The sequence below is a fragment of the Triturus cristatus genome, chromosome 8 (assembly GCF_964204655.1).
Source record: "Triturus cristatus chromosome 8, aTriCri1.1, whole genome shotgun sequence".
Classification (NCBI taxonomy): Eukaryota; Metazoa; Chordata; class Amphibia; order Caudata; family Salamandridae; genus Triturus; species Triturus cristatus.
This window is the reverse complement of record NC_140591.1, coordinates 696,147,411-696,170,179: the sequence shown is the minus strand read 5'-3', so window position 1 is coordinate 696,170,179 and position 22,769 is coordinate 696,147,411.

Here is a 22,769-nt window from a genome sequence, read left to right as displayed (position 1 = left end):
TGTTCTATGATATAGCCTACCATATACTCTTAAAGTACCTTATAATCTTATACGGTTATGGTAACTATGGTTTGGCTTTATCAAAACATGTCGTGTAAGGTGTCTAACACTTTGGAATAATACCCCCATACCATTTCTGGCAATGAGGATATTATTCCTCCCTTCTAGAGGGAGAAGACATGTTGAAACCTACTTACCCGGTTAAAGTTAACCAGAGCCCCAGCATCACAAAGTGGATGCTGCTGCCACAGACACCAGTCTGACCTCCTGCTGCTGGGAGTCCTTCCAGCGAGGGAGGCTTGGACAATAGGTTTCCTGCCTCGGGAGGTGCGAGCACCACCCTAGACAGGATTTAGTGTATTGGGGCAGGGAGGGTTGAATGAAACAAGACACTGCCTGGGGCACACAAGGTGTCCCATGCATAGTCCAGTTCAAACCGGTGCTGGGGCACTCCAGCCCCAGCGCGAAACTGGACAAAGGAAAGGGGGTGTAGCCACCCCCCTTCCTAGTCCCACCCATAGGAGGGACCTTGCAGGTAGCCCAGCCCACTAGCCCAGTATATTAGTAGCTAGTTGGGCCCTGCTAAATTAGATTAACCTGAATCTGCAACTTGAACAGAAACTCTGGACCTTCAACATTCGACCTCAGGAAGAAGACTGAAGAAATCTCCCTTGTGGCCAAGGAGTGACCACCCTGGGCAACCAGGCACCATCCAGCGACCGCTGCTTGCTTTGCGTCTGAATCCTACGAGGGACGACTGCAGAGACTGACCAGCGCCGAGACTTCCAGACACCTCTGAACCAGATCCACATCTCCAGCGAAGCTGAGACCCGTGGAGGCGACGAGGGACGTGGGACCGGCGACTTGGGAAAAGTGGCTAGTAACTGACTAGCGCAACTTCTGAGGCATCCTCGAGGCTGTGCTTGGGGAATTGAGAAGCCCCACTCCCGAGCACCATCTGCAAAGAAGATCAGCTCCCCACACTTCACGTGTTCTGCGTGGGGCCCTTCTGCACCTGTGTTGCTCGACGTGTTGTCCGGTTGCTGGCCCATTGGCTAGTAGCCTCTGCGACGACGAAACTTTACTTTCAACTTGCTGGTCCGGCTCCTCCAGGCTGGCACCCGCTCCTCTGTGAAAGAGAAGCACCCCAGACCTCCCTGGTCTGCACCAGAAGCAAGTCCTCCATCCTGCGTGGGTTCCGCTTGCCAAGGCTTGGTGGGTCCTGACTCGACTTCGACGCCGCCGACAGCAAGAGCCTTCGTGGGACAGCTCACCTCCTGGTCCTGGCCGTCCTCGACGTCTCCTGGTACCCGTGGCTGCTGCGACAAGCTTCACCTCTTCACCTGCATCTTCACAACATCGCCTGGTTCCTTCCTGGTTCCTTCCCGGCTCCTGGCTGGTGACCTAGACTCTGTCCCTTCTGCTTGCAGGTTCCTTCCTTCTTGATCCCCACCTTGGGATCCACCAGACACTCTTCACTGACTGCCTGTCAGCAACTTTCCTTCAGGCATCCATAGAAGTCCACGACGAAACCAGATGCAAGTTCACACCTATGCACCCGCAGCCCGTGGCTAGGTAACTTGGGTACTTCGGTGCTCACAAGGGTATTGACTATCCTAGGGTCTAGTTTCCGAGTCTCGACTTTCTAGCTATACCAGAAGTGTCCTAAAACTGCTCATTTCTAACTGCTAGTGATTCGATCGACTTTTACGCTTTACGCGTGAGTGTTTCCACTCTGCACCTGAATCCCGTGGGCCTCCCACTTCCTAACTGTTGGTAGTATAGTGTAGCCCCAGCGATTCCCTAGGCCTATCCTGTGTTTGTGACAGTGGTCCTTATACCACTTACTTAGTATATGGTTTGCGTAGCCCCTAGGGCCTAACTGTATTACTTACCTGTGTGACTTAATTTATGCTTAAATAAGACTGTGTTGTACTTACCTCGAATCTCATAAAGAGTGCTGAGGGTTTGCCTAGAATAAATACATTCTATTTTTATATATATCTGTTGTGGTGTCCTTTCATTTGGTATTCAAGGGATTACATATGGTATAACAGCTGGCTTCACATGCCATTCAGAGTTTAGCCTAAGACTGCTCTTGTCCATGCTACCACTAGGATAGCTGGTCTATAAGGTTGACTTTACAACCAATCACCATAAGGGTTGTTTGGACTGATACAAGGTGTACACTAGAACTAGTGACATCATATATCAGGCCAACTTCTCACAGAGGGCACCTGTACAAGTGAAGCAGAATGCTTGCAGGGTAGTTAATCTTCGTTTGAGAGGATGTGGAAGAGTTGGAGACCTGATTGCAGAAAATGGGAGTTTATTGAAAAGGTCTTGCTGCAATAAAGGATATAATGGGATTTTCGATATCTGAAGTGTCTGTTACAGTCATACTAGGCCTTAGGTCAGTTGAGTAGGAGAATACAAATTTAAAAGAATGGACAATTGTACATCGGGTGATTCCAGGATGATAACAGCAAGGATGTGAAAACAGATCTCCGTCTCGCCATTTGCGGACATAGAAAATGTAGGAAACTTTAGAAATGGAGAGACTGTCACACCACTTAAAGATATATTTTTTTGCAAAATCACCATTCGGTATTGCTCTACATCACGGGTACTCATAGTACGGCCCGCGGGCCTGGCCAGCCTTTATTGGTGGCCCGCGGACATTGTTGCCATATGCCAGTTCCTTCCTGGAAGTAAACAGAGAAGATGGCCGCAGGAGCATACGTAGTAAATACGTATTCAATACAGATTCTATGTCAGGACCGGAGGCTTCTGATTATGCGGTCTCAATTTCTTTACTGACTCACAGCAGCCAATTGAAAGTAAACTACACAGGTAAAAAACATCACATCCCATGAGGCTTTGAACCACGCCTCCTCATATCAGCCAACAGCAAGATGTCAAAGTATACAAAATAGAGAGACACCATCTTGGCTTCCTCTTTCTTTGCTGCTCCGCAGTCAAGATAAGTGTCTTTATTTTGTCTACTTTGACTCTGTATTGCTTGCTATTTGCTTATGGATCACTTTATTAAGGTGTTTTGAAATATTCATATGGAGTTTATGTTGTTTGCTTACTGCGTCTTGATACCACTCTGTGCAGCGCAATATCTTGCTTTACTGCCGAGCGGTGCTTCGCTTCGTGTTCAGAGGGACTTGGCCCCCCCCCCCCCCGTTGGGAGCGAGACACATGCCGGAGCCCGGCCGGGCTGCCAGCGTGCGTCTCGGAAGCTCGCACGCGCATGTGTGTCCTCCATTCACTGCCGGACCGACGCCCTGCCCCAGGCTGAATCGGGGAGTTACGCAGCAGGCTCTGGAGCCATTACGGGCCGTTTTGTTTTTTTTCAACAGATAAGGCAGCGAGTAGGCTCAGCTTTGCACAAATATTAACCCCTCAATTACCAGAGAATCTGGGAAATAATTTTTGGCACCTCTGCTCTGCGCAGGCAGGTGGGGGTTTTAACTCTCTCCATTAGTCCTGCGTTATATTTGATATTTTGACTGGATTAGTATTATATATTGGCTCCTTTGCCTCGGCATTGCTCCCACCGACACCCTACCTTGCTTTTGGGCTGATAACTGTGCTTCCCACTGGGGAATTTCTGATTGAATATTTATAATATTCACATGGATGATGGCAGAAAGCGAATTCTACCAAGAGGAGGTAGCTGCGTGTGAGGACCAGGGTGATGATGAATACTTTTATGACGAGTCAATGGAGGACATTATTGATAAAGTTGGATGCCACGCTTGTTAAAAAGCGCTTTCCTCCGCCTTGTTGCCTATAGCCCAGAAGTTAGAACTTCTTGTTCCTCCTAATCATACCCCCCCCCCCCCCCCCGGGCCTTCCTCAGTCCCAGCGCCCCTTCCCACACCGTAACCCCCAGGTCTTCCTTGGCCACATGTTCACACGTATTCGAAGCTCTGCAAATCCAAAGAACAAGCTCAGGATGGCGCCCCCGCCCTCCCCCTCTTCTCCTATTCATATCCCCAACACCACTACCGATACAGACACCGACACGGACTCGTCTCAGGGGTCTAGGCCTCGCAAATGCGCTAAGAAGCGCAAACACTCATCTCCCCCCCGTCCAACCCTCCCCCTTTATGTTCGACCCCTCAGACATTGTCCACCCACGTTCAGCTGATTGGGTCCCTCCCCCTGCGGTTGCAGACTATATGCAAACACATTTACGTAAAAGCTTTGAAGTACTGGGTATTTTAGACCCAGCGGTGCAGGGGCACACACCCTATGACTTCTGGGTTCACCCTGTTCCGGACCTACAGAAACACAGAGTCTTCTGGGTGAAGTCAAAGAATCGTTTATTGGCTGCAGACCAATGACAGGTATCCTAGAAGTACAACAGCGTGTATGTTCTCAGGAGACTGCTGAAAATCATAGGAACGGACTTCTCCTTAAGTACAAAATATCATGCTCCAGGCACACATTCCTTGGTTTACGATATGGCCATATAAAGGTATACATTACAAACGAAAAAGCAGAGTCATGATGACCATCCCACATTCCAGTTCGGCCAGCCCACAATGATTTACACAGTAAGGTTCAGATCCCACATCGTATGTCAATAGACCCCCCAATAAACATGAGCATCTCCTGTTTTGGGAAACAAGTCATAAAGCAGGAACAAGCAGGTGTGGAAGAGATTAGCCAGGAGATTGTGTAGAATGAAAGGGTTTTATGACGGGTCAAGCCCTGATGCTAATCACAGGTGGATGGAGGAAGGGGAGCTCGTGAGACCGGTTTGGCCTGGGGCAGCAGAGCCAGCTGCCCAGGTCACAGAGAAGTCAGAGGGAAAGCCCATGTACTGTGAGGCCCGTATTTACTCCATTATAGCCTATGTGAGGGCAATGACAAGATGGCCACTGCTTCCAAAATGGAACCCGCGTAGTGAAGCTGAATAACGTGTACACAGTGCATTCATAGCTAGAACGATATATAAAGCACTCGTACATGCCGCATTTACCATTTGCGGTTCGCTAATACCAAGATAGACAGGGGTAGGGCCCTGTCCCCTACGCGGTCCCGAATATTAAAGTACGACAGACCCTCCTTTTGCCCTTACATAGGCAATCACTATACTCATCTTAATCCGAGTCTAGGTCAATGTTCACGAAGTCATGGAGATGTTGCTGTAGCATCATCCTATTACTTAGCTCGTCCCTTGATACAGGTTTCCTTACACATAAGGTAGTACAGAGGCCACATATCGCGGGAGCACACTGTATACACAGACAGAACAGGAAAAGAATGGCTAAGATCATTCCAATGACCATCAGAACTTTCCAACCCCAGGCAGATATCAATTCCCAGAACCACCCCACCAGTGACCAATCTCCCTTATCCACGTGTATGGCTTCAGATATTTTATGGAGTTTGGAGATGGCTTGATACACTGTTGGAGCATTATCTGGTATGAAAATGCAGCAACTGGATTGGATGACCTTGCATACCCCACCGCGGTCTGCAAGAATAACGTCTAGAACCATGCGGTTCTGCAAAGTCATAAGGCGATCCGCTTGGAGCTCAGCTGTCAGATTACTAAGGGCACCAGCCGTTACATTGACAGTGGATTCAACCACACGTGTCAGCTGTCTCAGGTTCCTACTATTGACCATAGGTCCCCAAAACGGCAGGAAACCCAGGAAGAAGTCTCCCGCTTCCTGACCGGCAGTGTCCTCCTTACTAATCACACCTCTCACAACTCTGGTCTTGTGATAGTCAGAGGCAGCAGTAAATGTCGGCGGTAGCAAGTTCGCAATATAACATGTGCCCGAGAAATCAGGGGGCAGCCATGTATATGCTCGGTCATGACAGATGAAATATGTGCCCTTGGCAGCCAAAAACGCAGGAGAAAACTGTGACGGGAAGGTGTACGTTTCAGTACAGTCACTCCTTCCCAGTAGAGCTCTAGGATTCTGACCATTACCCTGTAAGCAGAACCGACCCATGTGGGGTACGACCCAGATTGGAGATGAGATTTTTCGCTGTCTTTCACCCAGACTAATACTATACCCCGTCGCGTTCCATCCTACATAAGGTCTCAGCTCTTCTTTGGGAATGGATGAGTATGCATCAATATCCCTACTCATATCGGCAACTCCTTTCATCAAAGCCTTATTATTGGTGATAGGTCTGATGGAACGCAGTTGGCGAGGGGAGTATGTATCTAGAGCATAGAGAAACATGGTTTGGAATGCCCAGGACGATCCATTGTAACTGTACGGCAGCACCAGGTAGGGAATACCTTTGTTAATGGTATGGGGCATTAACCCACACACCCAGCAATTGGTCGTATTCATTACCAGTTGGTGCTGGTGCAAGAGCTGGATAAACGAGTTATTTACAAACTCTGATCGTCTGGTCTGTTCGTGCTCAGGCAAAGGGTGAAAAGAGTGAGAGGAGGCAGTAGAAGGAGATATAGGCTGTTCAGTGGGTGCAATGGGCTTTTGAGCGGAGAAGAACACAAATCCTACAATAAACATTATTATACTACACAGTGTAAAAAGGCACAAAAAGACAAAACATTTACTTTTTACAATTCTACACATCCTTGCGTTAGAGTTCATTTCCTCAATCGGTCTCTCCATCTTAAAAAACTCCATCCTCTACTCGGGCCGCTCGCGGCGGATGAGTTTCTTCTGCTAAGGAGTACGCCTGTCAGTCCAGGGAAACGCCCTAGACCAACCAGAACCGTTGACCTAGCGTCTTCGGCCTGTACCCCAAAGTCTTGGCACCGCGACCCTGCGGCAGAACCCGGATGGTGGTTCGAAAAACAAAAATCAAGAAAGTCCTTCAGATGGGAGAGCAAAAAATGTCAAAAGGAAAATAGTGAGGAAATCTTTATTTGTCCATGGGCCTAGGTCTCAAATTATAGCGGAGACGGCCAGGTGCTGTTTGGTCTTGAAACAAAAGTTCAGGCTCAGTGGTGTCCAGTCGAGTTGATGGTGGCACAGCTTCCTGCAGAATATTGTCACTCTCTTGGTCTGAAACAGTGCCTCTTAAGCGTGCGTCACTGAATGGTATGGAACGAGGTACAGTGTCTGTCTCTGAGTCGGCGATACCCTCCTTGACCCACTGGTCATATGGCAGAGGCAAGGGGACTACTTTACAGTGGGTACCATGAATCCAGTGTTTCTTCCCTTTCACTCGCACTGCTGATCTTGTCGAAAGAAGAACAAGATGAGGGCCGATCCAGCGAGGCTCGTCGTTGCTCTTGCGCTGGAAACTTCGGACTAGCACCCACGTACCAGGGTTGATAGGGTGTCCAGGAGGTTCAGAGGCTTGGGGAAGAGTATCATGTACCTGTTGGTGCAAAACACGCAGTTTAACAGTCAAATCATACAGGTAATCGAGCAGTACTGGATGTTCTATCTCACTGAACTTCATGGGCCTCGGTACACCCCATACATTGGCAGGACGGCCAAAGACAACCTCATAGGGACTAAGTCCCACTTGTGAGTGTATGGTCATTCTGGTGGACAGGAGTGCTAGAGGCAGAGCGTCAGGCCATTTAAGACCGGTGCTCGCCTGGATTTTGGCCAGCTTGAGCTTTAAGGCTCCATTGTAGCGTTCTACTAATCCAGCTGATTGGGGGTGATTTGCAGCATGGAACTTCTGCTTTATCCCTAGCCCTTCACATACATTCTTCATCACTTTACCCACAAACTCACTTCCGTTATCACACCACACCATTCTTGGCATCCCAAACCTAGGGAAAAACTCTTTCACAAGGGCTTTGACTGTGGATAGGGCAGTGTTATCTTTCAGAGGATAAGCCTCTATCCATTTTGAGAAAGCACAAACAACCACCAGTACATATTTCAGGTTGTTGCATCTTTCCATGTGAATAAAGTCCAGCTGCAAAACTTCAAATGGACATGATGGGGGTGCAAAGTGACCAGCTGGAGTTGGGGTTCCCCTACCAGGGTTGTACTTCAAGCATACTATGCAATTCTTGACCACATTCTCTGCACACTTGGGAATCCCAGCATTCTGCCATACTGGAGCCAACAACTTGCATATACCTTTCGTACTGATATGTGCCATTCCATGTGCCATAGTAACCACTGGAAGCACATATGCATCAGGCAACAACCATCGCCTATGTTCTGTCAGATCAATCCAACAACCATTCTCATCCAACTTACCCATACTTTCTCTCCACTTGCTTAACTCTTCCTCTGTGGCTTCAGCTTGAAGCGACTTCACACTCTCTATTGTGTTCTCACACATTCCCACATCATTAACCCATCTTGCGGGACCTGCAACATACATTCTAGTCTTCACATTCTGTGCTGTTTCTTTCGCGGTCTCATCAGCAAACGCATTCCCACGTCCAACATCATCTGTGACTTTCCTGTGCGCACTGCATTTCATGATCGCAACTTGCAACGGTAGGGTCAGTGACTCAAGGAGATCATTCACCAACTTGCCATTCTGAATTTTAGCTCCATGCGACGTCAGGAACCCACGCTCCTTCCACAAACGCCCAAAATTATGAGCCACGCCAAAGGCGTACTGGCTATCTGTGTATATATTCACTCTCATTCCTTCGGACAACACACATGCTCTCGTGAGGGCGATTAATTCTGCTGCTTGGGCCGAATTATGTGGCACTCGTGCAGTTTCCACGACCGTGTGCAAAGTCGTGATAGCATATGCAGCAGTCGTGTCACCATTAGGGAGCTTGAAACATGACCCATCTACCCATAAAGTGCCATCACACTCAGTCAGGGGAGTATCTTTTAGATCTACTCTCCCTTTCGTCTCTTCTTCTGTTCTGAACAGACAGTCATGTTGCTCAATCTCATCTGAGTCTGCTGGAATTGGCAACAATGTGGCTGGATTCAGCGTATTGCATCTTTTTATGTGTATATGATTAGCTAACAGTGTAAGTTCATAACCTGATAACCGCGCACTAGTCAAGTGTTGCGTCTTGGTCCTATTTAATAATGTGTCTACAGCGTGTGGAACCATAACGATCAATGTGTTGTCCATTACCAAACCAGCAGATTGTCGGATAGACATCGCTGCAGCAGCTGTCGCTCTCAGACAGCTTGGCAATGCCCTCGCTACAGGGTCCAAGGTAGATGAAAAATATGCGCATGGGCGCGGTCTGTCGCCAAAAGGCTGTGTTAACACTGACAACGCACATCCATCTTTCTCGTGAACATACAATGTAAAAGGTTTGCTGTAGTCAGGAGTACCCAACACAGGTGCTGAACATAATGCATTACGCAATTCCACAAAACTTTTCTGGCACTCTTCAGACCATGGGATAGGATTCGGTGTGTCTTTGCATGTTAAGGCTAACAAAGGTTTTGCCAATAAAGAAAAACTAGGGATCCAATGCCTACAGTATGAAGTGATGCCCAAGAAAGCACGTACTTCTCTCTGTGTTTTCGGCACACTCAACTGTGCAATGGCTTGAATTCTTTCTGGGGTCAGTTTCCTTCCCTCCTTCGATAAGAGATGACCTAAGTAGGTCACTTCTTGTCGACAATATTGCAGCTTAGAGAGAGACACTTTGTGATGGAAAGCGGATAAATGGCGCAACAGTGACAATGTGGCTTCTTTACAAATCTTCTCAGTATCCGCAGCGATCAGTAAATCGTCCACGTACTGAATCAGGATAGCGCCACTAGGTAAAACAAGTGCATCAAGCTGCGCTTTCAAAGCCTGACTGTATATGGATGGACTCTCACAGTAGCCCTGTGGAGCGCGTTTGAAGCGGAAGCTTCGGCCTCCCAGACTAAAACCAAAAATATCTCTGCTCTCTTCTGCAATTGGGATACTAAAGAAAGCATTCTTTAAATCAATCACTGAAAACCATGCAGCAGAGGCTGGAATCATTGTTAACAAGGCAGTTATATCGGGGACAACCGGAAACTGTGGCACAACAATCTTATTAACCTCTCTGAGATCAATCACAAACCTGTAAACAGGTGGCTGTGAAGGATCCGTTCGTTTTAAGACAGGTAAAATCGGACTATTGCAAACGTTGCCTCTTGTCTCTTCAATCACACCCTTATTAATCAAGTCGCTGACAATGTCTAACAATGCTTTCTGCCCTTCATTAGAGATCTTGTACTGGGGAATACGTGGCAGTCTGACATTAGCCTTTAAAGTCACCACATATGGCGGTATCTCCAAGAGGCCCACATCATTGGGACCAGTAGCCCAAAGGGCATCCGGAAGGGATGACAATTCAGGCGGCATTGCATTTTTAGACAAATACATTGGGGAAATCACTTTCTTGCCTAATGTAAGTTGTACTCCTGAAGGAGAACAATACAGTGTAGCGTGCAATCTTTTCAACAAATCTAATCCCAGCAAATTCTCACCACAACCTGTTGTCAGAATCAGGGGTGCTTTCAGCTCGCAAGGTCCAACAGAAAGTGACATGGGACTAGAAATCGGGTTCCTAACTGGGGCGCCAGAAAAACCTACTGAAACATTTATATCGCCAGACAAAGGTGCGCCAGGGAGTTTTGAATGCATGATTGAACTCTTTGCAGCACCAGTGTCTAGCAGAAAAGGCTCCGTTATATTTGCTGTAGTCACCTCAACATACGGTCCACTCTGATCCACTGGCACTGAAACAACTCCCTCTCTCTGTCTATGGCTGTCCTAGTAATCATTACTCTCTGCATCACCGTCCTCTGCATAATAATCATTATTATAATACTGGGCCGTATTACTAATCGCGTTAGCTTGCTGATCAAAGCTATTGATGGTATTTTGAGGCGGCAGAGGACGCGCGTTCTGGGGAACACTTCCACGCCCTCTGCCTCTAGGAGCTTGCTGACCACCCCTACCTCTTGCGCCATACGCATTACCGTTCCGCTGCATTAATTTAGGGCAACTATATTTGAAATGACCTTCCTCTTTACAGTATGAGCATTGGTTGGGACCTACAGGGACACGTGGTTGATAATACCCGTTCATTTGCTGGTTGTTCTGAAACTGTTGGGGTTGGTGATAGACACCTTGGGGTTGCCTATAATTATTCTGACCTCCACGTGGCGGATAGGCCTGCTGTAAGAGGACCTTTGTCTTTAGTTCCTTCGTTTTCTTTTCTGTTCTATCTTTCTCGTCCTTATCTCTGTTTTCATAATACTGTGCAGTAGCCAGTATTTGCGCTGAAGAAGAAACAGCCCAAGAACTTTCTGAATCTTTTAACTTTTTACACAGGTCAGGAAGTAAATTCTGCACAAACTTATCCACAAACAGCCGTTGGCCACCCTCAGTACTCATATCCTGCCCACTGTGGTCAATAAATGTTTCTTCAAACCTAGTAAAGAAATCTGACACTGTCTCATCTTTCTTCTGCTTGCATGCAGATAACTTGTCCCAATTTACGCGCATTGCAGGCATTATTGTCTTCATATACGTGATGATTCTACCAGGCAATTCAGCTACTAAAGGTTCTGGTTTCGCACCACCAGTTTGTCTAGCATCAGCAGCAACAATGTTAGCCCATGTATCCCCTAGTTCTGCATTGTGATCTACATTACGAATTGATCCCCATAGAGGCTGTGGAACAACATTACCAAACAACATGTCTATGTCGGCCAGATTCATAATGCATGACCCTGCCGTCTGTGACAACTCTTTATAATAACCTGCTGGGTTTTTACGGGGATCAGGCAAGGACTGCTTAAGCGCTAACACCTCAGAGCGCTTCCATGGAACATGCACCCAAACACGCTGGAAATGCGCTGCCACAGCGGGGTTACCACCGACAGCTGCAACCGCTTCCTTCCATACCGGGGGAACTTCTCTCATAGGGTATTGTCGCGCTTTCGCCCTTTTCCCCACAAGGACATCTTGTTCAAACAATGATTGTTGGCAATCATCATTCCTGAAGGACAATACAACCGCAACTGCTTTATCTACTTCGCGGTCCACAATTATACCAGTTCCAAAATCGAACCTCACTCTACACAACTCCTGCGGGTTCGGATTTTTACCACTATCCTCCAATTCTTCACAGAGAACTTCGCACATTTTCTCAAACACATATCTCTGTTTCGGGGCATCCCATTGATGGAAAACGTTAACAACTGATTCCACATTATACAGTGAAGGAAAAACGATCCATCTACGCGCCATGTTATCTATTACCTTTTTCTCATCGGGGTTAGGCAATTGGCTGCGCAACTGCTTACGCTGTAAACCAGGAGTCGCACCAGACGACTCAAAGAGAGGAGACATTAATGTAGTAACCACATTAGCTAAGCGCTGTCGCGCTGAAGGAGAAGCTGAGGCGAGAACAGGGGGAAAAACAGGGGGAAGAAAAGAGGATGTAGAGACAGGTACTGGAGTGGTGGAAGGAAGAGTGTTAGGGGAGGCAGTTGCTGTATTAGACAAAGTCGCAGGAAGTGCGGGGGCAGTTGGAAGCACAACTGGCGGCGCTTGAGAGGGCTGCGCTACAGGGATAGCAACCGGCTGCAAAGCAACTGGCGGTTGCGGCAAGGCTTGCAGTATATGCACTGGAGGCGGCATATTTACAAGCTGGGGAGGCGCCGTGGCAGTTTGAGCATACGGGGGTGGCGAACTCAACAGATGTGACATCAGGGGATCTTTCTCCTTTTCTTCTAACTCATTCTGCTTAGAATGTGGTAAAGCTGGGTAACATTTGTCAATTCCTAACTTACGCTGCCTGTGCAATTGCTCGCTCATCTGTTCCTCCTCATGGTCTTTAAATTGTACAGCTGCTTGCATTACTGACATACCTCTCTCTCTCTTATTCTTTTTTGCTAGCTTAATTTCCTTTTGTTTGGCTTCCTTTCGCCATAAGCGGAAAGAGTCAAACATCGCCGGCCGGGCTTTCTTCTTAAACAATTTAATTTCCAAATAATCTAAAATATCGGTATCGAAACTACCATTTTGGGGCCATTTTAAAACACCATCTTTCCTGGTGTAGTGGATCCACACTTTGTTATATGCAATGGGGCCTACGCCATGTTTTACATAGAGCTCATAAGTTGGAGTTCCAACCGGAGGAACCGGACATGATTCCTCTAGCTGGAAATATTTTCCACAACCCAAACAGAATAATCTACCAAATAGTCCAGAACCAGGCATCTTTGCTCACTAGTCTAGATCCAAACGTCAAAGGATTATCGAATACGATATTCTCGTGAATACACGAGTCCTCTGGTTTTGGCGTTTGCAAACTCCAAAGTACCAAATTACCAAATCAAACGATCCCGAAGGATACCAAAAACAAATGGGAGACGCTCCACTTATACTTAACTGAATATTGCTGATCGATGGCGTCACCAGAAGACTCTCTCGATTGTTTCGCTCTCTCAAAACTCGTCAAGGGTCCAAAACAGGTCGATTAATCAGGGCAGCAGTCCTTCGTAGCCGTCGGGACGCGGAGAACCCCGCAGAAAAGACTTTCGGACCACGTCGACATGCAGGGGTCGATGAAGTGGCGGCCTTCCTCCGGAATTTCCACACGAAGCTCCTCACGAACCTCTGGTTTGGACTGGTACCGCTGAAATCGTCCCGAGTTGGGCGCCAAACTGAAGTACTGGGTATTTTAGACCCAGCGGTGCAGGGGCACACACCCTATGACTTCTGGGTTCACCCTGTTCCGGACCTACAGAAACACAGAGTCTTCTGGGTGAAGTCAAAGAATCGTTTATTGGCTCCAGACCAATGACAGGTATCCTAGAAGTACAACAGCGTGTATGTTCTCAGGAGACTGCTGAAAATCATAGGAACGGACTTCTCCTTAAGTACAAAATATCATGCTCCAGGCACACATTCCTTGGTTTACGATATGGCCATATAAAGGTATACATTACAAACGAAAAAGCAGAGTCATGATGACCATCCCACATTCCAGTTCGGCCAGCCCACAATGATTCACACAGTAAGGTTCAGATCCCACATCGTATGTCAATAGACCCCCCAATAAACATGAGCATCTCCTGTTTTGGGAAACAAGTCATAAAGCAGGAACAAGCAGGTGTGGAAGAGATTAGCCAGGAGATTGTGTAGAATGAAAGGGTTTTATGACGGGTCAAGCCCTGATGCTAATCACAGGTGGACGGAGGAAGGGGAGCTCGTGAGACCGGTTTGGCCTGGGGCAGCAGAGCCAGCTGCCCAGGTCACAGAGAAGTCAGAGGTAAAGCCCATGTACTGTGAGGCCCGTATCTACTCCATTATAGCCTATGTGAGGGCAATGACAAGATGGCCACTGCTTCCAAAATGGAACCCGCGTAGTGAAGCTGAATAACGTGTACACAGTGCATTCATAGCTAGAACGATATATAAAGCACTCGTACATGCCGCATTTACCATTTGCGGTTCGCTAATACCAAGATAGACAGGGGTAGGGCCCTGTCCCCTACGCGGTCCCGAATATTAAAGTACGACAGCTTTGATAAAGATGTGAGGGCTCACCTAAAATCTGAATGCCCCCGTCCAGATTTAGCCCATAAAGTGGCTGTTACCCCAGACATTGACTCTTCTATGACCACCTTCTTAAAGTACAAAAAGGATCCAAAGAAAGGGATTGACCGCGCCCTTCGGGCGTGACAAGATAAGGTGCTAGACCTTTCAGGACCCCAAGCCAAAATTCTTGAGTTAGCCCTCCAGGTACAGGAGACAGGGGCCGCTATTCACCCCTAAGTCCTGACTGGATGGGCTCAAAGAGCGATCTGTAGGATTGGTAACGCTAACTGCGCCTTGGTATCCGAACGGCGCAAGTCTGTCCTGCTTAGAATTGACCCTCAGTTGGTGGAGTTCGCCTCGTCTGAACCGGGCCTGCTAGCGGAAGGACAACTTTTTGGCGACAAGTTTGTAAAGGACATTGCCAAATTTGTGAGCACCATCGCCTCCTTGGATAAATCACAGTCCTCATTGAAGAGTGTTTCATCAGGTCTCTGGTAGGGCTGGGCGTGGCAGAGGACGCTCGACTGGCCGCTACACCAACCCCAGTCCTCAGAGAGGTTTCGCGCCCAGACGCAGGGGTTACACCCAGGAGTCGGAGCAGGCCGGTTTCTATCCCTCCAGGTCTCGAGGATACAGGGGCCGCTTCAACAGGTGTTAACCAAGGCTACAAAAACTGACTCCCAGTCTTCTGGTAAGTCATGCGAGTCCGACGATTCCCCTTGGGGGCAGGTTGTTGCATTTTGTTGTAAATTGGGCAAATCGCACCACAGATGTATGGATTCTTCAGGCTGCTCAAGGTTACCGTATAGAACTTCTGGGTTCCCCGTGTCAGACGACCCCTCCTCGTCCTCTCCTCTTTTTCCCTTCAAGAACAGATTTTTAAAGACTCCGAACTTCAGGAGCTTTTGGCCAAGCGGGCTATTGCCGTAGGATCCTTCATTCCCGGAGAATTTTGCAGCAATGTCTTCCTGGTACAAATGAAAGGAGGAGGTCAACAGTTCGTTTTAAATCTCAGAGATTTCAATCCATTTGTAGTCTACAGGCATTTCAAGATGGAGGGCATCCATCTTCTGAGAGATCTCCTGCTGGAGAGGGACTGGATGGTCCGGTTGGACCTGAAAGATGCCTACCTCACGGTCTCAGTTTGCCCCTCGCATCAGAAATTCCTTCAATTTCAATGGAAAGGGCAATGGTATCGCTATTGCACACTCCCCTTTGGCCTGTCGTTAGCCCCGTGGGTCTTCACCAAGCTATTGAAACCAGTAGTTTCCCGTCTTCGGGAAATGGGTGGGCGCTTGATTGTCAACCTCGACGATATGTTAATCCTGGCTCAAGATCGAAATCTTCCCCTCACTCACTTGGAGTGCACGATGTCCCTTTTACAGGATCTGGGATTCGCCATAAACATCAAAAAGTCAATAATTCCGAACCAACAGATAGAATTCCTAGGCTTTCAAATAAATTCAGTCTCTGCGCAACTTCTCCTCCCATTGACCAAGATCAGGTCTATCAGAAGGGAAATCAAAACCACTCTGTCCAAACAGATGATTTCTTTGAGAGTACTAGCGAGAATAGTGGGCCTTCTGGCCTCCTCTATCCAGGCCATCTTCCCGGGCCCTCTGCATTATCGGGCCCTTTAGCGCCTCAAGATTTATTACACTCAGAAGAAGTTTCATTACGACCACCTCATTCCCTTGTCTCCAGACGCACGAGAAGAACTTCTTTGGTGGCTGGAACACATGACGGCCTGGAATGGAAGGGCGATTTTTGGCACATCCCCAGACGTCATTGTCGAGTCCGACGCCAGCCGCTGGGGCTGGGGCGCTCGATGTGGAGACTTTGCCACCGGCAGATGTTGGTCTGCAGACGAGTTAAAGTTGCACATCAACTGCCTCGTGTTACTAGCAGGCTCCTTTGCGATAAGGTCAATATCGCCCCTGAAAAGCAATTGTTGCATCCTCCTCCGGATGGACAATGTGTCAGTGGTGAGATATATCAATCGCTTAGGGGGAACGAAGTCCCGTATGTTGGTCAACATAGTAAAGGAGTTCTGGCACTTCTGCCTAGAGCACAAGATCACTGTCATAGCAGAGTACCTGCTGGGCAAACTCAATCAGGTGGCAGATTGGAATTCCAGGTTCCTCAGGGAGTTCAGCGACTGGAGGCTTCACCCCACGCTGTTTGCGGAGATCATGAGTATACAAGGCATCTGCAAGATAGATTTATTTGCCTCTCGCCTCAATACTCGGCTTCCGTTGTTCTTCAGCTGGAGACCGGACCCGATGGCGATGGCAATGGACACGTTCCTTCACCAGTGGGGATCGCAGAGGAATTATGCGTTTCCTCCTTTTGCCTTGATCCAGAGAGTGGCGGCCTTCGTCCGTCGTCAGACGGCCTCAATAGTGTTGGTGACACCGTTATGGAAGTCTCAGTCGTGGTTTCCCACACTATTGGAGTTGTCTGTGGATCTCCCTTTTCAACTTCTGATTTTTCCGACGCTTCTCCAGGACCCAGTGGGAGCTTGCCACCCCCTGGTCCTGCAGAACCAACTATCTCTCAGGGTGTGGACGCTCTCAGGAGACATGAGAGCATTAAAGGCCTTTCACAGGCAGCTGCTGGCTTTATACAACAAGCTTGGGCTCCATCCACCAGGAAATGATATTCAGCTTCCTGGAAGCGATGGGTGGGTGGATGCCTTCAACGGCAGGTGGAACCCGTGGGATCGGATGTAACAGATTTTGAACTTTGTCTGAATGTGCGGAATCGGGCCTTGCCTACAGGTCAGTTAACTTCAGGTCCGCAATTTCGGCAGGCCACGATTCTATTGATGGCAAACCAGTGGGGATGCATCCCCTGGTATGCAAACTTCTCAAAGGTGTCAGGGTGGCTAATCCCCCTCTTCCCAGATATTCAACCTTATGGGATGTTTCTAAGGTTCTCTCATTACTTGAGTCTTGGCCAGATAATCCAGACCTCTCCTTGAAACAGCTTTCTGCCAAACTCACCATGCTGTTATGTTTAATCTTCTGTCGCAGAGTATCGGATGTACGGGCTCTGGACCTGGCAGGCAGAATGTTTTCTCCACAGGGTGTCTCTTTCATCATCACGAGACGGACAAAAACAATGTCACGTTCGGTAGAGTATCCTGCTTTCCCTCATAATAATAAATTATGTGTCTTGCAAGGTTTGAAATGTTATGAGGAACGCACTCTTGCGCATAGGTCTGATCCCTTGGGTCAGTTACTATTAGCCGTTCAAACCAGTATCAGCTGCCACCTTGGCTAGGTGGGTGATGTCAGAAGCAGGCATCGATATTTCGGTGTATGGTGCTTATTCTGCTAGAGGTGCTATGGCCTCTAAAGCTTACATGTTGGGATCTCGCTTAGAGGATATCCTGAAAGCGGCTGACTGGTCTATTGATTCTATGTTCAAAGTTTTTTATTACAAGCCTATCTCTCATGTTTCTTCGGTTGTTATTGATGAGCTTTGAACCAGCATAATCAGAAGCCTCCGGTCCCGACATAGAATACAAACTTTTCCAGCTATCGTGACAAGAATTTTAGATTCTATTAAGGACACGGATGCGAGGATTATCCCACCCGTTGGGACAGTTTATATCAACTGTTAAGTTGTATTATTATGTTAATAACAGTATTAATTGCTCACCCTAAAAGATTCAAAATTGTGGGTTCCCTATTTTCAACCTGGTTTCTATTTTCAGGAAATGACTAACAAGAATTGACGTGTTATTCCGGCTGGAGCTGGATCACCTCCTTGTGAGAAGATCGATGTCGATCACTGGACTGTTGCATTATATTCTCTGTTGAGAATGAAAAGGAACGGTTTGTCTCTCCGTTGAGTTGGAATTGTGTTTTGGTTCGTACTTCTAGACTGGTTTTTCGCAAAAAAGAGAGGAAGCCAAGATGGTGTCTCTCTATTTGGTATACTTTGACATGTTGCCATTGGCTGATATGAGGAGGCGTGGTTCAAAGCCTCATGGGATGTGATGTTTTTTACTTGTGTAGTTTAATTTCAGTTGGCTGCTGTTAGTCAGTGAAGAAATTGAGACAGCATAATCCTCGCCTCCGTGTCCTTAATTCTTAATAGAATCTAAAATTCTTGTCGCAATAGCTGGAACATTTTGTATTCGCTAAGTTTGCTCCTGCGGCCATCTTCTCTGTTTACTGCTTGCCTCTGATTGGCCCGCCTCTGTGACGTCACACATGGCACCCGGCGGGAAGCACAGGCTGTGAGAAAGTGGCTCTGTATATACTGTTCCCTAATAGGTAGAGGGTGTACAGAGTCCACAGTCCCCCAGAGGCTGATAGAGGTCAAAGTTAGGTATGACCTTACTCTCAAAAGTGGTAGCTTGGTCGAGCAGTAAGGCAGTACCAGAGGACAGTGTAAAGCATTTATTGTACACACTCAGTCAGAAAATGGTTTCACACACTCAATAACTGAACTCTAGGCCAATGGTTTATATATATAAAATATATGCTTGTTTTATTTTTAGAACCACAAAGGGGATAAAAATATACTTTCTCAGAATGAGAGGTTGAATATAAATACTTTTGTCTTAAGCAATAAATTTATGTAAACAGTCACAGTTGGTTGCAATAAACAAACCTATTTCCTAAACATAACAATGCATTGAGCTCAATGGTAAATTCAGGTTATTTGTAATAAATTACTTTTCAGATTACTTTTGGAATTCCAGGTCTGGCTCCTAGATCCAGCCTTGGGTCAGTATTCAGAATCAAGTGATGAAAGTCGACTTAATAACTAATGATTTTTAAATAATATTTAGCTGTTTCAAAAGTTAGCACTTAGAAAATATTTCAAAGAAAACATTCAATGGATCTCTATGGCAAGAAATTCAAATTGCAGGTAGAGTACTTTATCGTTACTTTAGTAATCCAGGTAAGTAATTTCGTTTGCAGAAATGGTACGATTTTACAAGAATATTTCAAATTTGCAAAAATAGACACTTAGAAGAAATTTCACAGAAAAGCAGACAATGGTTTCCTATGGGAGAAAAATGAGTTAGAGGTAAGTATAGTTGTGGACACTTTTCAGAGTCAGGGCTGGGCACCAAGATCCAGCACTGGGAGCTCACCTAGGAGCAGGTGAGTAAATTCATTTTTGTCACTTGGCTGATTTTTGGTGAATATTTGCAGTTTTGAAAAGTTCACACTTAGAAGATTTTTGAAGAAAAAGTCAATGTTACCCTAGGAGGAAAATGAAGTTAGCGGTTTAAGGGTAAGTACTCGACTGGCAGAGTTGAAATTCCGGGCATAGACTCAGGGGTCCCCCAGTGTCAGGTAGGTACAGTTGGTTCACCCTCAGCGGTTTCAGGACGGCCGGGTGCAGAGAGAGTTAGGCCCAATGTTATCCTATGAGGGATAGGGGGGCCTTGGTTGGTGGCTGCTGTCTGGCAAGCCACGCGGCTGTGGGAGCTGGGCTCCTGGTCACTTACTCAGGGTAAGTGGGGAAGTAGGTTAGTGTAGAGAGTGCACTGCCAGGGCCACTCGGGCGGCTGGGTGCAGGGTGCTTTTGAGCCGTCGGGCGCTCAATGGAAATCAATGGGAATGTTCCGGTTTGGAAAAAGGCTGCAAGCTCGGGGACGAGGATGCTTCAGGTGCCACCACCACTTCGAGAGTTAAGTTGGGTAGTTGTAGGTTAGGTGGGTACCCCGGGATTGGGCACAGGGGGCCGCAGGCCGCCGGGTGCAGGGGTGCCTTTTGACGTCGGAAATCTTACCCTCTTGTTGATCTTGGTTGGGGTGGCACTCTGTTCTGAGGCTGCAGGCTTCTTCCGGAATGTCGAGGGGGGTCCTTGGGTGCCGGACTCGGGGTCACAGTCGCCGTGGGGTCGTCCTCAGGGTCATTGTTCACTCCGGCACTGGCCAGGCTTGGCTGGTGCAGTGTGTTGGGTCCGCGGTTCCGGGCTGCTGCCAGGGGTTAAAAATAGGTTTCTTGAGTAGAGCCTCTACTCATGGGAGTCCCAGGGGCTTAGAGCCAAAGGGTAGCCAGGTCCTCCGGGGTTGGTGAGGTTGCTGGCCACGAGAGATGCCGCGCTGGTGCAGGTTCGAGAGTCGACAGGCCGGTAGGGCTGGGGCCAAAGCAGTAGGGGTCTTCTTCTCTTTTTAGCAGCTGCAGGGCAGGTCCTTGTTCTTCTTGCTCTTCTTGTAGTTTTCTATCTGGAATCTGGGGAAGGAAGGTTCAGGGTGCCCCTAAATACTAGATTTAGGGGCGTTACAGGTAGGTGAAGGCCAGGGACCAATGGGTCCTTGTCCTGGGGTGGGTACACCCCCTATCCTGCCTCTCTCCTGTGGGAGGGGGGCAGTAGCCTAATCCTGATAGGGTAGGGCCCCCCATCTTCAAGATGGCGAGAGCCCGGAGATGTGCTTCACCTTGCCTCCCCCACCTGAGGGGTGGGGTGGGCAGGCTGGCACATCCCCTGTCCTTGTATGGGGTTTCCGGCCAAGCTTCCCGCCAGAGTGGGGGGTTGCAGTGGCCTGGGGAAACTCCAAGAGGCGGCATGCCTTTGAAGCTTCCCTTTGCTGATCCTGGGGGAGGAGATTTATCACCTCACCCAGGATGTGCATTGTTGCAGGCCCGGGAGAGCAGGGGCTCTCCCACCCAGGGGTCCAGCAACATGTCTGCTGTGTGGCAGCCTGGGCAGCCTCAGAGCAGACGTGGATTGTAGGTTAGTTGTAAGGGGGCATCTCTAAGATGCCCTCTGAGGTGCTTGGTACATTAAATCTCACACTGGCATCAGTGTGGGTTTAATGTGCTGAGAAGTTTGATACCAAACTTCCCAAACTTTAGTGTTGCCATTATGGTGCTGTGGAGCTCGTGTTTGACGAGCTCTCAGCACCATGTACTCTTAAATGGCAGTACTGCACTTAGTGCCCGGGAATGGACCTGGGTACTGTAGGGGCACAGGGCTCCTGCTCCTGTGCCCACACCATGGGCATAAGGCACCCAGCCAGAGGGGTGACTGACATATGTCTTGGCAGTGTGGGTGTTGGGCATGGCACACAGAGATGTGTGCCATGTCGACTCTTCATTTTGTCCTGCACCCAGACACTCAGCCTGCAAAGGCAGTGTGTGTGTGTGTAAGGGTACAGGGCCCCTAAGGGTGGCACAAGGAGTGCTGCAGCCCTTAGGGGCCTTCCCTGGTCACAAGGCCCTGGGTACCTAGGGTACCATTTACTAGGGGCTGACATGTGGCCAGGGTTTGCCAATTTGGAGTTTGTGTGTTTTAAGGAAGGAACATAGGCCCTGGGCACCTGATTGGCAGGAGTCCAGGGTACACTCAGTCAAAGTACATTCAGCAATTTAGCAAAAAGTGGGGGCATACCATGCAAGAAAGATGGCACTTTCTCACACAGGCCCTTTAAAAGTCAGCTGTAACTAGCGCTTTTACAGCTGACTTTTAAAGGACCTTTTGGGGAGCTTCCTGTGTCCGTGGTGACGAAGTCCTCGCAGCCCACAGAATCTTCACTGCAGCCTGTAATCTCCCGGAGAATCTTCAGTGTCACTTTACCTGCAGGTACGTTTAACAATGCCAAGTTTTAAGGGCCTCAACTACACACCTTTGTACGTCACCACTTTATTTAGGCAAAATGCTTCGTGCTGAGACAGGAAAAGATAGAAATAAGACTTTCATCAACAGAAACGGGAACCTGCCTGCCCAGGATCTCCATTTGCATAAGCCCCCAGTTTGTCAGTGCCCTAGTATTTGATGCATGAGCACTGACATTAATGTATTTTTAATCTCCCTGTTTGCCGAAAATAAGCAATGTTCACAAGCATACACTTTCCCGAAGTATGTACGGCCTGGAGTTAGAACAGTAAATAATTCTTGCCTCAAATATTTGGGGGCATTTCTAAGCCTCTCCTCCCAGCTTCAGGAGAAGCATAGAAATACAGGCACTTCCGGGAGGCACAGACAGACGGGACATCTCGGATGGTTAAAAAACCGGCATAACTGCCCACAGAAAAAACTTACCGAAGAAAGTGGAAAAGGTTAAAGTCAGCTTCAGTTTACCGAAGGATTCATTTCCACGTCTCTTTCTTTTGAATATGTTTTATGATAACACTGCAGTTCTCCACATAGATAAATCATGGCGCATTTTCCTTAAAACATATTTAATGAAGAAAAGCCTTGGACGACAGAAGGATGCGAGTGGATGCATTGGGGCCCCCTGCTGGCAGTGCAGCCTGTGCTGCAGCATTTGAAGGCCTATCGGGCACATACAGTGCTTTTTCAGCTAGGCTGGGGTCAGAGTAAGTAGGGTTTCGCATTAGGTCTGC